General features: G+C 41.1%; 1 protein-coding gene across 3 annotated transcripts in view; it reads right to left on the minus strand.

Moving 5' to 3' along the window:
- Positions 1 to 20,727, minus strand: part of AFG2A (AFG2 AAA ATPase homolog A) — a 273,792-nt gene that overhangs the window by 36,829 nt on the left and 216,236 nt on the right. The gene's annotated exons all lie outside the window — the stretch shown is intronic.

Genomic DNA, 20,727 nt, shown 5'->3' on the forward strand with positions numbered 1-20,727 from the left:
TTTTAATACTTTATTGTGCTCTTTATTTCATTAATTCCATAGATCCACACCCCACCCCCAACATATGAGTGTTAAAGCTGCAATACTGCAGTCCCAAGCTCTGCTCACGACCTGAGTTCGATCCCCGGTGGAAACTGGGTTTTCAGGTAGCCAGCTCGAGGTTGACTCAGCCTTCCATCCTTCTAAGGTCGGTAAAATGAGTACCCAGCTTGCTGGAGGGAAAGTGTAGATGACCGGGGAAGGCAATGGCAAACCACCCCGTAAAAAGTCTGCCATGAAAACGTGAAAGCAACGACACCCCAGAGTCGGAAACGACTGGTGCTTGCACAGGGGACCTTTCCTCTTTGGTGATGTCTCATCCAAATACTAACCAGGACTGACCCTGCAAGATCAGATGAGAGCAGGTTAACCTGAGCTATCCAGGTCAGGGTTGAAATCTATACTATATTATAGTAACTTGCAAATATGTGAGACTCACCATGAAAAATATTCAAAAGCTACATCTGGTTCCAATTGCAGTGGCAAGATTATTAATTGGATTGGGTGACAGGGAACATATAACGCTCGGTCTGGAACACCTTCATTACTTGATGGTAGGTTTTCAGGTTCAGTTTAAAGTGTGGTGTTGACCTTTAAAGTCCAAACCAGTCTTGGTTGAGATCTTAAGAACTTTATAAAATCCTTCTCTGGGGCCTTTGTGCACCTTTCTATGTTTTCTGATGTAGGGGGGGTGTCGCACTGGGTCACTACTATCAAAATTAAGGAACCCGCCCTCCCCCCGGAAGTTCAATCCTGTCCTTTTGATGTTGGTATTCAGACACTAGGCAAAGGACTCTTTTGCTTGGGATGGCATGAAGTTAGCCAAAAAGAGATGATTGTTTGCTACTCATGTGGGTGAATTAAACCCTGTTAATCATTTGTGTTTGTGTTGTTATATACTTCCCTTGCTTTTATTTTTGAGTCACAGCCAATCCCCAGCTCTGTGCAAATGGCTTTTTATCCTCTGCCCGAAGGCCTCCTGCATCAGAAAGTGACCCCAGGTAGTTGGATCCGCTGCTGAGCCACTCTTACCATAGAGAAGTTTATCCTAATTTTAACTGAAATGTCTTTTCTAAGCAAGGCATACCTGGGCTCTACCCTTCGACCTTTCTTTGCAGGGCTTGTTTCCCACATGTACTGCAAGAATTAAATCAGAGGTATTTTATATTATTATTGGCCACTTTGTATAATTCTTTTGTTCAAGTCACAAATATATTAATAAATAAAAATAACTGCTTCTATTCTGATTTGCTAGTGGGTTTTTTGTTAAGCATTTTAGTTTTTTCTTTGGACATTAATGTAATAATGTAATTATTATTATGCACCAATCCCCTCAGATTTTGAAGCAGGATAAAAACAGTACAACCACAAAATTATAATAACAGGAATGCTTAAAATTATCAGCTGGATTTCAAGCTGTAAAACAAGCAAAGATCTCTGTAGAGACAAAAGAATAATATTCAAACTAGAACCAGACCATAAAAATGACTAAAACAAATGTATAACCCTTCAATTAAAAGACTTGGTAAAGAGCAATGTTTTGGCCCAATTCTAGAAAACAGTAAACTGGTATATTTTACTCCTAGAAAACAGTAACTGGCTGAAGGGGAAAGGCATTCCAAAGATAATAAACTACTACTGAAAAAGCCCCATCTCTGCTTGCTACCGGCCTGATGTCACCAGCTGGAACACAGAGAACATTGTTCTGCAGGAACACCTACAGGCTGGACAATAAAGACAAGGTGGTCCTTCAAGTACCCTAGACATCAAAGAACCAACACCTTGAATTATACTAGAAAACAGGTCTGCTGGAGAAGGCTACTGTACTCCATTACAGTTCTTAATTGTGCAGAGGATCTGAACACATTTGCATAAAGACAGCATCAATAAAGGTCCAAGTGTCTCACCCAATAGAAACACTCAGTAAAGTCCAGTTGAGAAGTAAGAAACAGGCTGCAATAGACTGTGGAGAAGAGCTAAGACATGGCCTGCATACCAAGCTGTTCTACCGGTCAGTACTTAATATAGCCTTGATGACACATTGGCACATGTTGGCATATACACATATTAATTGCTGTTACATCCATCATAATTTAATCACGAGAGCCAACTATACACTACAGATACATTTTGCCTGGCTGGCATCAGTTCACTGGCTACAAGCTGTGGTGTAGCAAAAAAAAAAATTCAGTATGTGTGTGTCTGTCTTGACTTGTTAAACCTGGTTTGGTGGTCTAAGAACACCCTACTTCTATTGTTACTTAGAAACGCAGTAGAGATTCTGTAGGGCATAGTGAAAGTTATATTTCTTCTAAAGATGAAGATGGAATGTTAGCTGTCTTTTTTTCCAGACTGTGTTAATCCTTAAAAATGTTGCTTCTTCAGGCTTGTGGCCTTCCTAACTAAAGTTATGTCCCACAGTGGACAGTATATGAAATAGTTATTAGAGGGGAAAATTAACCAGTCTGGTAGTCTGAACTACTTAGCTTAGAGAATACCAGAGCCTGAGAAAGTACACAACTGTTTTTAAAATATGTTTCAGAGAACATCAGTAAATGAGAATAGCTATTTAGGATTAAAACCAGCTATATACGGATTAAAATGGCTAAAAATGGCAACTAACAAATTCAGCTGGTACATTAGAAACTGCTTGAACAATTATACAGTATCAATGAAATTATTTTGGAAGCAAAAAACTTTGGAAAAGCTTTGGACAGAAAGCACCATGCTTATTTGTACATTCTGATTATAATAATTTTAGTGAATAACCTACTTTGCTAAGTAAAACTGCTTCCTAAAAGCATTGGAAACTCTCAAAACTGACCGCAGTAATCTGCTACACACACACACAAAAAAAAAAATCTTAAAACTAACAAGTGAATTAAACCCCCCTCCAAAAAACAAAACAATAACTGCTCTCCAAGAGTTACTACTTCCTCCCAGAATGAAATTCCCAACTGCTTATAAACAGCAACATGTTTTTTCAATTTCTAGAAACCACTGCCAAATAGAGGACAATAAAGAAAACATGGCCAGAGGGAAGACCAGGAGAGGAGGGAGGATAGAAAAGCACAGCTGGATGATAAATTGCTAGTTTTGGTCTTTCTTTTGTAGGCTGTGCTAAATGACACCATTCCCCACCGTGCTGGCGACACACTTCCTTTTCTTACCTTCTACACTGGAGAGTCTTTGACAACTTTATGTGAACAGATGGAGGGGGAAAGAGGGATGAAGGGGATATAAAAACTTAGTAAGCAGCAAGTGGAGACCTGTGAAAATTCCCTGATGTGTTTTCTTTTCTTTGCAATACCTTATTTACACTAATTCAACATTCTTTCAGACATGCATGCACACACCCCATTGTCACCAGCTTCTGGTGAGGGCAAGTGAATCACCATTTGTTATACTCACTGCAGATCCCAGTTCTTAGGTTATTGATCTTAATGGAGAAATCAGGGTATTGATTGGAATATCAATTTATCGCCCTAATTCCCTTCTCCCCCCCCCCCGTGAATTACTCACCATTACCCACAGAATACATTTGAATGCTCATGTTGTTCCCAGAACGTGTGAGAGGGGACAGATGTATTTCCCTTCCCTAAAAATCAGTCTTTCAGGTTTTTAACATCTGCCTTCCTCATCAAGTGTGCATATGCTGAAGGAGACACGAACAGGTCTGTTTTCCCCTTTACATTCATAAGGTGAGAGATAAGCAGAAACAGAATCAACTCCAGTAGAGCTGCAGTCATTTTTGGCCTGCAGAATGGCTGACTGGAACATCGGAGGGGGGCTGGAGTAACCAATCAACAAAAGGGTCATCTACAGCCAGTATATACACATACAACACAAAAAGGAAAGTGTGCTCTCAAAGCCAAATTCAGCTCACTGCATGTTGTATGTGTGACCAGTGTAATCTGCCCACTGGACTAGACCTTGCTTTTGTGCTACAGTATTTCCAATTATTCATGCTATTTTATAGTCATTGATGGCAGGAAAAGGATTTGCATTAATTTTATTTATTTATTTATTATATTATATTTATATCCTGCCCTCCCCTATAGGGCTCAGGGCGGCTAACAACAGTTAAAACACACAAGAGTAAATATTACATATCATAAAAATCATTAAAACATCTTAACATAAACAATTTTAGTCCCTAGATGGCATTGTTAGTTCTTGGTTAGCGCTGTTTGCTGTAGTATCATTAGATGTTATTAAGCGCCATGTTTTGGTCTAGGGTAGGGTAGGGATAGATATTAATTCTGTGGGGTGGTGAAGTACTGGACACCTCCATTAGTTGTTAAAAGCCTGTTTAAACAGAACTCACTTGCAGGCCCTGAGGAACTGTGACAAGTCCCACAGGGCCCTGATGTTTTCAGGGGGAGCATTCCAGAGGGTAGGGGCTGCCACCAAAAAGGCTCTTGCCCTAATGGTGGACAGCATCCTTCACCCTGGGGATCATTAAAAGGTTTTGGGAACTTGATTGTAGTGCCCTCTGAGGCTCATGTGCGGAAAGGTGGTCCCAGAGGTAGGCAGGGCCCAGGCCATATAGGGCTTTGAAGGTCATCACCAACACCTTGAAGCGAGCCCAGAATGCCACAGACAACCAGTGCAACATCTCCAGCGCAGGTTGGATGTGCTCCCATAAAGGTAGCTCCAATAACAACCTGGCTGCAGTGTGCTGTACTAGTTGCAGCTTCTGGGTTCACCCCTTTTAAAGTTAAACGTGGTTGTGGTGGTCTTTTTGGACAACTCCCTATTTATACAAACGGTGAAATCAATAACATTATGGTCACTGCTCCCAAGCGGCGCAATCACTTTTACATCTCTCACCAAGTCTTGGGCATTACTTAGGACCAAATCCAGGATCGCCCCACCCCTGGTAGGTTCTGAGACCATCTGCTCCATAGCACAGTCATTGAGAGCATCAAGAAACTCAATCTCTTTCTCTCGACCAGAACACATATTGACCCTATCAAAGTTGACAGAAAAATTGAGAGACAATGGAATGAGGTTCAGATGGATAATACCTGAAGGCTTGAGCTTTGAACTCCAGGTGAAAAGAATTACAATTACAAATGCACAGGATGTGCGTAGATTTTTTGAAGAAAATAAAGAATTTGCACCATGATGGATTACAAATTATTGTCTCGGAATGTAAATAGACTAAATTCACCACAAAAAGGGCAACATTTCATTGGATTAAGAAACAAAACTGTAATATAATTTGTTTGCAAGAAGTGCGTATTAAACAAAAGGATTATAAATTTTTATGGAACAAACAATTGGGAGTGGAATTTTTTTCATTGGCTGAACAGAAGAAAAGGGGAGTGTTTTTTTATATTAAACAAGAATTGGAGCCAAAATTAGTATTTAAAGATAAAGATGGAAGATTTGTAGCAGTAGAGAATATTAGATGGGGAAAAAACGTTGTTATAGGGACTCTATGTGCCTAATGGTGCAAAGGATGTTTTTTTAAAAGACATTATACAACAGCTTGATGAACTGACCTATGACCAAGTTTTGATAATGGGAGATTTTAATGGAACAGTTAAGAACCCATTGGACAGGTTGGGAGGGGGAAAAAATAGTAAAGAAGGAAAACTGCCAAGGTCTTTTTTTGAACAGGTTAAACAAGAAAATCTGGAAGATATATGGAGGAAATTTAACCCTGAAGTTCGGGACTATACTTTCTTTTCTGCAAGACACAAAACTTTTTCTAGAATTGACATGTTGCGAAGAACTAAAGATTTAGGTCTTATAACAAGGAAAATAGAGATTTTACCTAAAATTGGTGCTGATCATAACCCAATAATGTGGATTACAAAATTGTCCAAGAAGGTGAGAAGATGGAGATTGAATGAAGATTTGCTACAGAATAAAGAAATAGTGACATACTTAGAAAATGAAACTAAAGCTTTTTTCCAAGTTAATGACGAAGAGGATATTGACTTTCAGACAGTCTGTGATGCCTATAAAGCAGTAATGAGAGGAATGTTGATTACTCTGAATAATATAAAAGAGTAAAATAAAAACAGTTGTTGGACATTCAAAATGAAATAAAGAAAAAGGAAGGGGAGTTGAGAAAAAGGCCAGGGAAAAAGAAAATTTTAAGGGAAATTACAATATTACAAACTCAATTAAGACATTTGTTAAATAAAGAAGTAGAATGGAGTTTGAAAAGACTTGAGCAGAAATCCTTTGAGGGAGCAAATAAACTGGGAAAGTATTTGGCTTGGCAGTTGAAGAAAAAGAGAGAAAATAGAATTATTAACAGAATTGTGGTAGATGGAAGAGAAGTGGTTACTCAAGAGGGAATAAAAAGAGAATTTTTAAGTACTATGTTTAAAGGTGTTAAAATAAAGAAAGAGAAGATGGATGAATATTTACAAAAGATAAAAATAGAGCCCTTAACTGAAAATATGCGAAAAATTTTGAATAATCCAATTGAAAAAATAGAAATTGAAGCAGCAATTAACGCAATGAAGAATGAAAAAGCACCTGGGCCTGATGGATATACAGCTAAATATTTTAAAACTTTTAAAGATGAGTTAATACCGAAATTGCAGAAGTTGATGAATACGATAAGAATAAAAGGGAAAGTACCAAACACATGGAAAGAAGCCGTTATTTCGTTGACACCTAAGGCAGATAGAGATGTCATGAACGTGAAAAATTATAGACCAATTTTGCTATTAAATGACTATAAAATATTTACAAGAATCTTGGCAGAACGGCTTAAACATTTGATAAACTTTATAAAGGAAGATCAAGCAGGGTTTCTTCCCAAAAGACAAATAAGAGACAATATTAGAACTATTGTAAATATTGTAGAATATTATGACAAACATCCAGAAAAAGTAGCATTATTTTTTTGCAGATGTAGAGAAAACATTTGATAATTTAAACTGGGACTTTATGTTTGCAGTAATGGAAAAAATGGAGCTGGGTGAAAACTTTATAAGAATGATAAAGTCAATATATTCTGAACAAAGTACAAAGTTGTGTATAAACACAGATCTTACAGAAGTTATGAAAATTAGCAAAGGTACTAGACAAGGCTGTCCGCTTTCACCATTGTTGTTTATAATGACTCTTGAAATATTATTGATGCAAATGCAAGAAGAAAAAGAAATAGAAGGATTAAGAATAAAAGGATTTACTTACAAATATAGAGCTTTTGCTGATGATATAATGTTTATAAATGAAAACCCCATACAAGTTACACCTTTGCTGCTAGCTATAATACAAGAGTATGGGGAGTTGGCGGGACTTTGTATTAATAGAGAAAAATAAAAAATTCTGTGTAAAAATATGCGGATGAACAGGCAACAAGCATTACAGAGACTAACAGGTTGTGAAGTCACCTCTAAGGTAAAATATCGAGGGGTGGAGATAACAATGAAGAATATTGATGTTTAAAAATAATTATGAGAAGTTATGGCGTAAAATGGATGAAGACATGTTAAAATGGAATAAGCTTAATTTGTCATTGTTGGGTAGAATAGCTGCAATCAAAATGAATATCTTACCAAGAATAATGTATTTGTTTGAAACTATTCCTATTGTGAAGGATGGCAAACAATTTGATAAATGGTGAAGGAAAATCTCAGAATTTGTGTGGGCTGGGAAGAAACCAAGGATTAAAATGAAAATTTTGACAGATGCAAAAGAAAGAGGTGGGTTTCAACTGCCAAATTTAAAATTATATCAGGAAGCAGTTTGTTTAGTGTGGATGAAAAAATGGATAACGTCGTTAAACAAAAAACTTTTAGTGTTGGAAGGTCACAGAAATAAATTTGGCTGGCACGCATATTTGTATTATGGAAAAAAGAAGATGGACTTTTTTTCTCTCACCATTATATAAGAAATAATTTGCTAAATACATGGATTAAATACAAGAAATATGGAGATGAGAGAAGACCATTATGGATAGTGCCAGCTGAAGTAATAAAAATAACGGCTGAGATAGGCGAAGAAAAGTGGTTGTCATATAATCAATTATTACAAATACAAAGTGGCAAAATAGAACTGAAAACTGCCAAAGAGTTGAATCATAAATGTGATTGGTTTCAAATGCAACAAATAAAGAGCTTTGTGGAGAATGATATTAAAACTGAAGGAATAAGGAAAGAGCAAACAGAATTGGAAAAAGTTCTGCTTGGAGACAATGATAAATTAATTTCAAAAGTATATAAATTACTTCTACAATGGTCTACAGAAGATGAAGTAGTAAAATCGCAAATGATTAAATGGGCAATTAATGTAAATAAAGAAATAAAGATGGAAACTTGGGAATATTTGTGGAAGAACTCTATGAAACTTTCAACATGCCAAAGTATTAAAGAAAACTGTTTTAAGATTATGTATAGATGGTTATGACTCCTAAAAATTGGCAAAGATGAATAACAAGATGCCAGACAGATGTTGGAAATGTAAAAAGCATGAAGGTTCTTTCTACCATATGTGGTGGACTTGTGAAAGAGCTAAAATGTTTTGGCAGATGATTCAGCAAGAGATTTCTAAGACCTTGGGATATGAGTTTAACAAAGCTGCAGAGACTTTTTTGTTGGGATTACAAATGGAAAAATTTCCAAAAGAAGATAGAACTTTAATCTGGTACTTGCGCTCAGCTGCTAGGACATTGTATGCGCAGTTGTGGAAGCAAGAAAAAATACCAGAGAGATGGGATTGGATTATAAAAGTTATGACATGGAGTGAAATGGACAAATTAACAAGAATATTAAGAGACTGTGATTTAGAAGTTTTTAAGACAGAGTGGAAAAAGTTTAGAAGATATTTAGAAAAAGAGTGGAAAATAAAAGGACATTGGACAATTTTTGATTAAGTTTTAAAAAGAAGAATATAATTTTTTGTTTTAATAGTTAAGGGTACCTTTAAATATTTGCATTTTAAGTAAATAACACTGGCGGGGGTCAAGTGCTATCTTGCTATTACTACCATCATATTATTTTGGACCTATAATTGCTTATCCTGTATGATGTGCCCTTCCCGCCTGTAATGCACTTTATTTATTGTTTTATTGTTCTTACTTATTTAATTTTAATGTATTGTTTTAACTCTGAATTGTAGATTTTGATTATTACTGTACGTTGTGATCTGACCTGAGTCCGTTTACAGGATAGGGTGGAATATAAGCCTACTAAATAATTTTTTTTAAAAAAATTACTGGTTTAAAAACAAAGTGTAGCAAATAATATTATACTATGTGGCATTTTTATGGAATTTATCTTGCATGTTGGTTCCTACAACATGCAAAATAATAATATTTTAAAAATCCTGAGTAGTAGAGGATGAGAGCTCAAAACTGCAGCACCATATATACTTTAGTGTGTGTATAATGTTTTTTTGCCATCTGAGATGTAGGGGAAAAAATAAAGTTTATAGGATAAATTTTTGTACTAAAGAAAGAAATGTATTATTTTGACAGAAACAGTTCATACACTAACCAAATCAATTTAATATCTTTCAGGCTTTCTCTCTGCATACAGCAAAGGGAAAGGAGCAGCCAGTTGAATTTCTCTTGAATTGCTAACTCTTCTAAAGTTAGCAGTTGACTAGGCTTCCCAACCCTCCCGCCCTGGCAGGGGACCCCAGGATTTCCAGCCTCTTCCCCCACTCCCTCAAAAAACAAAAGCGGAGGAGGGGGGAAATGGCGCCAAGGAGCGTGGCGAGCCGCCCCATCTCGGAGCGGGTGACGCCGCTGCGCAGCTGCCGCCTCTTCTCCGCTTCACTGTGGCTGCTCCTCCGAGATGGGCTCAGGCTGGGCCCATCTCGGAGGAGCAGCTGGGATGGGGCGGGGGTGGCGGCGCGGTGGCATCGCCTGCTCTGCTTCTGAGGTGGAGTCAAAGGGGGGCGGGCCAGGAGCGTGGCGGGCCGCGCGCCTGGCCTGCCTCCACCCTCCCCTTCTCTGGTTTCGCCCCAGAGGCGGAGCGGGGCGGGCGACGCCGCTGTGCTGATGCCTTTTCTCCGCTTCACCATGGCTGCTCCTCCGAGATGGGCTCAGGCTGGGCCCATCTTGGAGGAGCGGCTGCGGTGGGGCGGGGAAGAGGCAGCAGCAGCGCGGCGGCATCGCCTGCTCCGCCTCTGGGGTGGAATCGGAGAAGGGGAGGGTGGAGGGAAGGAAGGGGTTCAGTGATGCTTGTCACACCCTTGCTCCTAGCTCCACCCCAGTGTCTCCTGGCTCCACCCCCAAAGTCCCCAGAGATTTCTGGAATTGGACTTGGCAACCCTACAGTTGACAGTGTAGGAATTTAAATTGTAATTGTATTTTATTGATTTTAAATTGTAATTATAACTGTCTTAATTGAATTGATTGTTAGCCCTGAGTCCGCTTGTGGAGAGGGGTTAGAAATTGAAAGTAATAAATAAATAATAAATATGTATTGTATATTTAAAAGATCAGGTTTTTGTACCCCACTTTCCTCTACCTCCATTAGTCTCAAAGCAGCTTATAATCACATCCCCTTCCTCTTCTCACAACTGGGATTTTGTGAGATAGGTTCTGAAGTAGTCTAGCACTTGTATAGTGTAACTCAAACCAAAAGCTATAGAGCTTCTTCAGAAAAACAAGATTTTGTCACTGCTCACCTATCTGAGCAGTACAATTTTACCCTGTCCTTCCTGCAGGGAACTCAAAATGCGCATGTTCACCCTTCCTTATTTAATCCTTTCAACAACCTAGTGAAACAAAAAATGGCTGGCCCAGAGTTACCCAGAATGGGTATTTAAACTCAGGTCCTAGTTTTACATTCTAATCCAGTGGTATTGAGAAGGAGCCATGTTCACAATTACCATCAACCAAAGGGAGCCACATGCTTTCTGCTTACTTTGTGCCCACCAATCACAAACATACATACAATAATTAAATTATTAATATCAAACAAGAAAGGGACCTGCAAAGACTAGCAGGAAGGGGTATTTTCATTTTCCCTTCCTCACTATTTCATCTTTCCTTTCTCTAAAAGCCCCCACATCCCTTCCTTTTTTCCTGCTTCCATCTTTCCTTTCCACCAGCTGACCTCCCTTATCTGTTCCCTGTGTTCAACTTTTCCTCCTTTACTCATCCTGGCAATCTCTTCTCCTGTGATGCTGACCCCTATGCTGGGCCCAGTTGCACGGCAGTGAACCCACAAGAATTTGCAGGGGCCACCTCACTTTTCCCTGTATCCTTCTCTTTTCCTTTTCTTGGCAGCCCTCATATCCTCTTCTTTCCTTGTCTCCTCTCCTTTACACCAACCTACTTTTTTATCTAAGCAGTGTTTATTACTTATTTACTTCAGTTATACCCCACCTTTCTCCACAATGGGATCCAAAGTAGCTTTCATAATTTTCATCTTCATTTTATCCTCACAATAACCTTGTGAGGAAGGTTAGGTTGAGAATGTGTGGCTGGCCTAAGGACACCTATTAAGCTTATATGGAAGAGTGGGGATTTTGAACTAGGATCTCCCAGTTCCTAGTCTGAAGCTCTAACCCCTATACCATGCTGGCTTTTATCAGGTGACTGCTGTTGAACAGTAGCAAGCAGCCAGACCTGTGTAAGTCATGCAGTTCACACGGTAACAAGTTAGCCAGTGGCTGCTGCTAGGCCTGACCCCAATGAGGCTTCCCTCAAAAGCCAAAACAGCTCTGTAAAGGGCCCTTATCCTGCCTTTAACTGATATAAACTGCTTGAATGCTGGCAATACTTTTGTGGTTGCCTAGCAATGGTCAATTAAGGCATCTGTTTCTTAAAGCTACAGACATTCCTTTTAACTTGGAGGGGAGGTATGGTTTTATCACTACCACCCCTTTTTGAAGGTCAGATATTTCTGTAAATCTGGGGTGTTTTTCAAGTTGATAGAAAGATCTGTCTTGTCTATTCATGACTCCAGTCGCTGGGTTAAAATATCCACAGATCTAGCTACACTGAGAATTAGATATTTTGCTATCGTCTACAACTATAAATATTAAAAATAACCAGGTTACTCTCCCTGCCACTGTTGAACCTCAGCCAGTCATTGTGTATCTGGAATGAAGGAAAGGGGCTTCCCCCTTTGCCTTCCCATGTTGTCCTCAGCATGAGGCACATTAGAGAGAGATTATGAAGGCACACATGAGGAAACAAGCTTGGCATTGAGAAAGTAGAATAAAATGATCCCTCTGTGGCTTGCTTGATGCCATGGTGTGGACAATCTTTGATAATGATTAAGTTTTAAAAAGAATATAAATTTTTGTTTTAATAGTTAAGGGTACCTTTAAATATTTGCATTTTAAGTAAATAACACCGGCGGGGGTCAAGTAACAGAGGGAGGGGTGGGTAGAAAGTAATATATGGGGTAGATAAAAGAAGCTTTTTAAAAAAAGATGTAAGATATAGATTTATTACCATATGTTACCAATAAAATTGTTTTAAAATTAAAAAAAAACAGTGTGATGGGATTTGAACTGTAGATATATCTGGACTCAACCAGCAATCTAAAACAAAATTGAACTAATGGCATAAAAATTAACACTATGCATTAAAATGATAAAAAAATTCCACTGTAGGATCCAATTTAAAGCAACAGACAATATGAACTAGATACTACAGACCACAATCCCTAACTCTTTACACAAGTGTTTTAAGGATCCCAGAAACATGCAAGAGTAATATGCATCCAACCTTGTCTACAAAACCTGCATGCTTGTTTTTGGAATCCAAATAATTTATTTGTTGTACATTTATTTATTTGTTGTACATTTTAAATACTTTGTTGTGGCTGAAAATTACCCTATTCAGCAAGTTAGTTGAGAATACTCTTACTACTTGCTTCTATTAGTACTGTTGACAAAGAGAGAGAAAAGATGAAGAAAGCACTCAGACAGCTGAGTGTTCAGCATACGTAAGGTGAACCACTTCTACACTTAGTGACTGAAAACTTTCTTCTCAGAACTTTCTCCTTGCTATACAACTGTTACTCAATGCAGTTCTCACAAAGGAAGTGTATGTGTTCTGAAGTTACAGGGATGAGTGCTGTATAAGAAAACAACCTCATTTCCACATGAGTGCAGCACCATAAAAGCAGATTCTTGAATTTCTAGCCTTTGTGCCTCTGAAGTATGATTATTACATGTCTTTAGGAACCATTGCACATTTTGACAAAATATGTAACTTTTAAAAATCAGACTGTAGGTTAAGGCAGCACAAATCTTTCCTCCAACCAGCTGCTAATTCAGTGACCCCCAATTCCAAGAATGTTCCATGCACAAATGAATGAAAAAAAGAATAGGTTTGGGGGTCATCATGCTATCATCTATATACCAGCTTCTGGTCCTACATATGTTCTTCCGTTCTTTTGGCTTGCTACAGGCTGTGTATATATGTGTGGGGAGAAGTGGCAGACATAGCATGTCTACACAGATGCAGTATCAAATTAAAGATGAATGAGCATGGGTCAGTTAATATAAACTGGTTTCCTCTTCCAGGTTTAGAGCAAAGCTACTGGGACTTGGATTCTTTGACACTATTCCTTTTGTGCTTTTCTCCAGGCACTGATGAAGCTTTCCTCTACTGTGGTGCAAATTTCTGTCACTAGCACTTCTGCATGAATAACAGCTCCTTGAAAAAACAATGATCTTACACACACAGAACACAAACTGAGAACCATAGTGGAGGAAAGCCTTGGCAGTGGCCAGAGAAGCAAGAGGGCAACTACGTCACAGGATTCAGCCCTAGGAATGGACTACTAACAAGGATCTTATTCAATGCACAACAAAAGTTGCAATTGTGTCTGAGACTCTGATTTTAAGGGAAGATGCTTTCCTAGCTTCAAATGCACACATGAGTGAAAGTTTGTCCTCCTCCTGTTTCACGTTCTATCCCTTCTGAGGTACTGCCAGCAGGAAAGCTGCAATGTACACCAAGTCCTCTAGGTATAAATGATAGATTTATGGTCTCTTCTCACCCTTAATTTTTCTTGGTAAGCATGGTTATATGATATACCATATAACACGATGCCACTCAGTTTTTGCACCATAAACTGACTGCCATAAAGTTCAGAGACTCATGGCTTAATTTCCCATAAATATATGCACCTCAAAGAGATCCAGCAATACGCAGGAAAGAAGGGTGTCTCTTTTTTTTATTATTCTCCACAGACCCAGAATCAGACTATTTCACACATTACTTAACCTGCCCATCAGAGGCTTTGCATTTATTGTTGCCATCTGGATTTAAAGATAAAATTGCTCCTGAACTTGAAGGAGCAGATGGCATGGATGGATAATGTGCTCCCTTGGTTTTCAGGAATGTTTATAACATTAATTTCCTTGTGCAGAAATCTCATAATCTGACTGATACCTTTGCATCCAAGTCTGAAAGGATCCAGAAATAAACAGATTACTTTTCCTTAAATTTGGAAAAAAATATAAATAATCTAAATCAGCTTTCAAAGCCTTAGAAATCAGGGCTGATGTCTAGACAACAAGGGCTTCTGAAGGCCCCTTCCCCATCAACTAGAGCAGTGGCTCCCAACCTTTTTGGCCGGGGACCTACCTACCTAAGGGACCGTCTCTCCCCATATGAGCCCCAGAGGGCACTGAGGTCATCTGGGAAAAACCAGCTGAATATCCCTGGGCCAAGGGAGGCCAGACTGAAAGCCACCCGGGATCGGGCCTTCTCTATTACTGCTCCACTACTGTGGAACCAACTTCCTGAGGAGGTGAGGGCCATACGATGTTTAGAGGGATTCCGTAGGGCCTGCAAGACCCACCTTTTCAGGATGGCCTTCAACTAGCGAAAATTAGTGGAAAACTGTGACAAAACTAGATATGCTGCTAGAAATGCTTTTACTCTTGAAATGTTTTTACTGCTGAAATTTATTGAAATCTGTTATAACGCCATATTATTATGTGAATTTTAATATTTTGTAATTGTTTTAACCGTGTTTTATAATTGCAACTGATGTAATGTGTGTTTTATGCTGTGAGCCGCCCTGAGCCTGCTTCGGCGGGGAGGGCGGGATAGAAATAAAAAATTATTATTATTATTATTATTTTTGGCACCAGGGACCAGTTCTGTGGAAAACAATTTTTCCATGGACCGGTGAAAGGGGGTGCTGCTGGGGGTTTTGCCACCCCAGGCTGCCCCCTGTCCGTGCCCTCCATTGGGGTCTTTAAATGGGGGGGGGGGAGACGGGCTGTTTCTGCCTCCTCCCTGCTAGGTGGCCAGGTGGCAGAAGGCCAATCTGCCTCCCCCTCCCATTTAAAGACCCCCGCCAATCAGCTGAGGTCACAGTAGCACTGTCCCTTCCACCAGCCTGGGACGAGGGCAGATGAAAGAGGTGGCAGGGCTGCTCTTCCTTGCTCCAAGGCTGCCTCCCTGCCTCAGAGCGAGGTCTCTTTCGTCCGCCTGAGTCCCAGGCAGCCGAGGCGGTGCCTCTGCCTCACTCCACAGCCTGGATGCTACCAGGCCAAAGACCGGTACTGGCTCACAGCCCGGTGGTTGGGGACCCCTGAACTAGAGTGTTGGGAAGCCATTCACAGTGACTCCTGAAGTACTAAGAGCCAAAATATACAATACATGTGACATAGGTTGGGTCATGTGTAACTGACCTTAAAGTCACATATATGATCAGACGAAGCTCACCTTCCAAGTGTTCCAATGCTCCTTTTAGCTCAGGAGCATTGCAAAGGGACAGGAGGGGCTTCTAGCTTCCTCCTACAGGTATTTCCACTGGTGAAAACAACACAAGAGGAAAGTCTCAAGCCTGTCCTAACCCCCACACAGAACTCCTAAGCCCAAGAAAAGCAGCCCAGACCCTCAATTTGTTTTACAATGCTTTCATAAGTCATTTGCACAGTAAAGGATAAACTAGAACCTTTGGTTTCCCTGTGACAGTCTGAGGAACTTGGAACTTCAGCAACTTGTGGGTAAATTGCCCCAGTGAGACCACACAAGTGTGGGATTGCAAACTGTTTATTTTGGCTGCTGTGTGTGAGAGAGAGCGGGGGGGAGAGGGAGAGAGAACCAGTGAGTGCAGCTGCTTGGGGTGAGGAAATGAAGGCTGTATTCAGGGGAACTGTAGTGCTGCATTTTTACTTATTTTAGGGAATGTGAAAATCTCTTGGCTGCACTCCCAAAGTCCCTAGATATTGGGAACCCTAATATATATACATGTGCAAGTAACTAACCTGAACCCCTATCTCTTCCCCCATTTAATCTCACAACCACCCTGTGAGGTAAGTTAGGCTGTGAGATAAATGACTGATCACTCAGTGGGTTTCATGACAGACTAGAGATTTTGCACTCAGGCCTTACTAGTCAAGTCTGACTTTTTACAGTGTGCCATGCAGCTATCAAACAAATGCTTTGTATAGGTACAAAAAAAAATCACAATAGCTTAATGTAAAGCAAAGAAATATATGCGCTGTAAGGAAAAAGTTCCCTAACAAAATTAGACTGAATGTTCACAGAGATTTCTTTTCCATTCACGTTCATAGGCTGAAATGTAGCTTTGGTATTGGAGGCACAGCTTTTTAGTGGTTTTTGCCTCTTTTGTCTGATCAATTTCTACTGGTGGGGTTTTATGCACTTGTATTACTTCTTGCCCTTTAAGGGCTTCACTGTCTGTGCACAGAATTTGTGCACAACTTTGGTCTTCTGAATCAGCATGTGCTTGAATGAGTACCTGTAGTTTACATGGATCGACATACTGAAGGTATAGCACCCATGAATACATAGAGTCATCACCAGTAAACACAGAAATACATGTTTTAATTACCAAAATGAAGGGGGAAATTAATTTATTGTTAAAAACTATTGATCTAAACTTTGTTGCAGAAATTTAGAAGTATATGATAATAACATTTTTAAAAGTAGAGAAAATAATCATAAACGTATGAGGTTTATTTAGATTCCAGAGTCTCAATGAACTTCAGACAGACAGACAGATTCTTCACCGGCATTTGCTCCACCCCACGCTTCTCCCAGCTCAAGCGATGGATTCCCCACTAGATGCTCTGTGCGCGCCTCTTATGTCGTAGCTACTTCCTATTACTGTTGCAGCAACAGGATGTTGGTTTTTTGGAGTTCCAGTCGCCGCAATGGGAATGGGAAGCAGCCCCGAAGCAAGAGGCACTGAGGAGCGACTGGTGGGGAATCGATGGCTTGTGCCAATGCAAGGAGAAACACAGGGGTGGAGCAAATGCCAGTGAGGAATCAGTCATAGATTCTTTCAAGCGAATCTGAGAGCTTTCATACATTATTAATTAAGGGTCAAACCACATGTGATGAATCTGATTGGTTAACTGCACTGAGGATAAATTATCCTTTATCCCTTGCACTATTTTCCCAATCTGAATTGCTCCCTGGAGAAAAGATACAGCATTTGCACAGCTTGGCTGGGACAATTTATATTGGTAGAACTGAAGGGGAGGAAAGATTTTTACAATTCCTTTCTTCAGCACCACTATCCTGACCTCCCATTTTAAAACAACTCCTTTAATCACAAAAATGGGATATCTAATCACTAGGGTGCAAAGGGTGCTCATCATGGGAAGAAGTCTTCCACCCCCTGCATACCACAGGCTCCCACCCCTGGGCACCAAACCCATCCTGCCAGGCTACTGGAGCCTGGCCCTAGCAGGGCATCACCAGGGATCTTGGGGGCTCCTTCTTTGGATATGTACCTGGGACCTACTGCAGAGGCAAAACAGTTGTTATTACTGCCCAGGGACACCAGCAGTTGCTAACACTCTCTGGAGAGGACTCTGACAGCAGTGATTCAGAGGATGGTTGGGAAGAATCCTCTCTTTCCACATCCCAACTACTTGTTGCTGCTCCTGCCTCCTGCCCTTTGCCAGCCCAGCACCAGAAAACAGCTGTCCATCCAACCTTCTTCAATCCTGGAGCTGGTTTGGAAACATTTTTGCACCCTTCCCACTGACCCCAGTGTACATAGAGTGCCACATATGCCACACCCATGTCCTAAGGGGTGCAAATTCACTCCAACACTTGTCTTACTGCCAAAGGGTGCATCCTAGTATATTACCATTGGTGGAAAGAGTTACAGCCAGCGGCATCTCTCTGGATCTGCGTGAGAAAAGGAGAAGTGCCTCTGCCTGAACACCCGCCGAACTACACCATGAACATCACCATCCACCACCCTTGGATGTGCCAGCTCTTTGGCTTCCCCTTGCTCTTCCCTCCCTGCCTTTTTGACCAGAGGTCCAGTGATGGGCTGCTGGAATCCAAGTTGTTCTCTGGCTTCAACATGGTCAGCCCCTACTACACGTGGATGCCTCATTTCTCGGATACTGGGCTCCTGGAGGTGAGTTACAGCCAGCAGGAGGAAGAAGAGGCCCACTCCATCTTAGCAGGAGGCCCCTCCAAGAAAGGCTTCCTGTATTTGGGCTGCCATGGGTGGGACATCAATGTGTGCCACCCTCCAAGAGATCTAAAGGGTTATGCAGAGGGCCCAGGAAGCAGGCACTCACCTCATCATTGGTGAGATGATTGCTGTGGATGGCCAACCCTTCTTCCTCATGGAAGACATAACCTTTCACCAGCTGCAGTGACAACAGTCAAGGCTCAGCTCTCCTGAGTCAAAGCAGAACTGTGCACCTCACAGTATACCTCTGGAGCAGCCAACATGACTTTCAAGGCATGGCCTAGGCCCCAGGAGGGGACAGTCCTGCTACCAGGTTACAAAGTAGATCTGCTCCATGTGCAAGGGATGGCTGCAGACCACACAATGCAAAACCATGTGATACAGAGAAACCCAAGGGAGTGGGTGGGCTTCAGTAACAATGTCCATGGTTATATAGTCATGGATGTCAGCACCAACATGCTGCCAGAAGTGAAGTGTGTGTACCTCAAGGGCATCGTCTGCCTGCCACACACTTCAGCTGATGGTGAAGGATGCTCTGGAGCTTTTCAGAAGTAACTGTTGATTTCAACATCAGAAGAGATAATGGGAAAGGTATCCAAGAAAATTTTTTGAGAAGTCAAGGCCAACTGGCCACCCACTTTCAGCACAGCATCAAGTCTGCTCATCTGCTGCTTGACAGAGAGGGGGATGAGGAACTTCATCTACACCATGATTTTCTGTTTGGTGGATCAGAAGAATGCTACACAGGATGTCATCTCCCCCATGCCTGGGGCAAGGCATCTCCCAGATTCTGGACTGAGTGCTGGCCTGTGCACTGGAGTCGGCTGTTCTTCCATGGGTCAGGGCCTTAGAAGAGAGACTGCAGGTGGGCATCACCACCAGGTTGCATCCTCACAAGCTGGCCTGTGACCCTGGATAAAAAGATTGCTCTCCTTAATGCAAAGCTCTTGCAATGGAACCATGAGCTCTATAGAGACTGTGGAGGCCACATGCCAACAGACATGGCCAGAAGAAACAGTGGGTGGAAGAGGCTGAGGAGGGTAAGGAAGAGCCACAGCCCAGCACCTCTGACTCAGTCTAACCAGGGAGAAGCCCTACTACCTGTTGTACTAGTAAACCTGGAGGCCAACAAGGATACTGGGTATGCAAAGGTGGAGGATTTTGAAGAGGTAATGGTGAGGAAGTACCTCGCCAAGTCCCCTGAGACTGCTGACACTGAACCATTGGAATACTGGTCATGCAAGGCTGTCATCTGGCTCAACACTGCTTGCATGGCCATGAGCCCTGAATCCACCTAACACCCAAACCCTATCAAGGGAGAGGAGTTCACAACCAAGAGGGTATAAAATATGGGTCCTCAGCTGAGGCACTCAGTGTGAGCAGAGAGAAAAGGTTGGCTCAGAGCCCTGAGTCCACCTAACTCCCAAACCCCAGCAGGGAAGAGAAGTTCACAGTCAGAAGGGTATGTGACATTAGTCCTCAGAACTCAGTGTGAGCAGAGAGATGGGGTTGGCTTAGAGACCTGATTTCAACTAACACCCAAACCCCAGCAGGAGAGAGGGGTTCACAATCACAAGGGAATCAATGAATGTGCTCTGCTAGTTGGCTTTTAACAAGTTCCCTGCCTCCCTTTGTATCTGTGAACAGCCAACAGATGAACGGGTGTGGAGCTGAGCTGAGCATATATGTAAGTTTTTGATCCCTTAGAGCAAATGTGAACTCTGTTTTTGGCAACCAGCAATGTTTGTTGGAGGGCTCCTATTAGTGTTTTCAAGGTAGCAAATTCTGCCCCCCCCTCAATTCTTTGAAGTTTTTTAAACAGTTTAACTGAGCAGAGATGTCTGTCTTGAAATGTATCCATTTACGAACTGCCACACAGGAACAGCACCAATGTTTGTGGAATGTTCACGCCGGGTACCCTTCCACATACATTGCTTTGTGAACTATGAACCAGCCAAAAATTGTGACGATCTTTACTTTGTGAGCTAGTTCACGCCCATCCCTACTGATCATTGATGGATACTTTACATGTGGTGTGACTTTGATTTCAGTGACCTGCTGTAGAAGTAGAATTTCTAGGAATCTAGCAAACTGGCACACCACAGAAGGAGACTAACAGGCACACATGATTTTCACATACCTCATGTTAACCAACATATTCATTTATATTATATTAATTATTTATATTAACTACATTTTTAAAACTCTTGGCAAATAAAAAGTACATTAGTAGAAAATGGCCTAAAGAAAATGGCCAGCAACATGAAGTAGCAAAGTCCATCCTACAATCTCTGTACTCTGCCACCTCCTTCTG

The sequence above is a fragment of the Heteronotia binoei genome, chromosome 9 (assembly GCF_032191835.1).
Source record: "Heteronotia binoei isolate CCM8104 ecotype False Entrance Well chromosome 9, APGP_CSIRO_Hbin_v1, whole genome shotgun sequence".
In the NCBI taxonomy this organism is placed as follows: domain Eukaryota; kingdom Metazoa; phylum Chordata; class Lepidosauria; order Squamata; family Gekkonidae; genus Heteronotia; species Heteronotia binoei.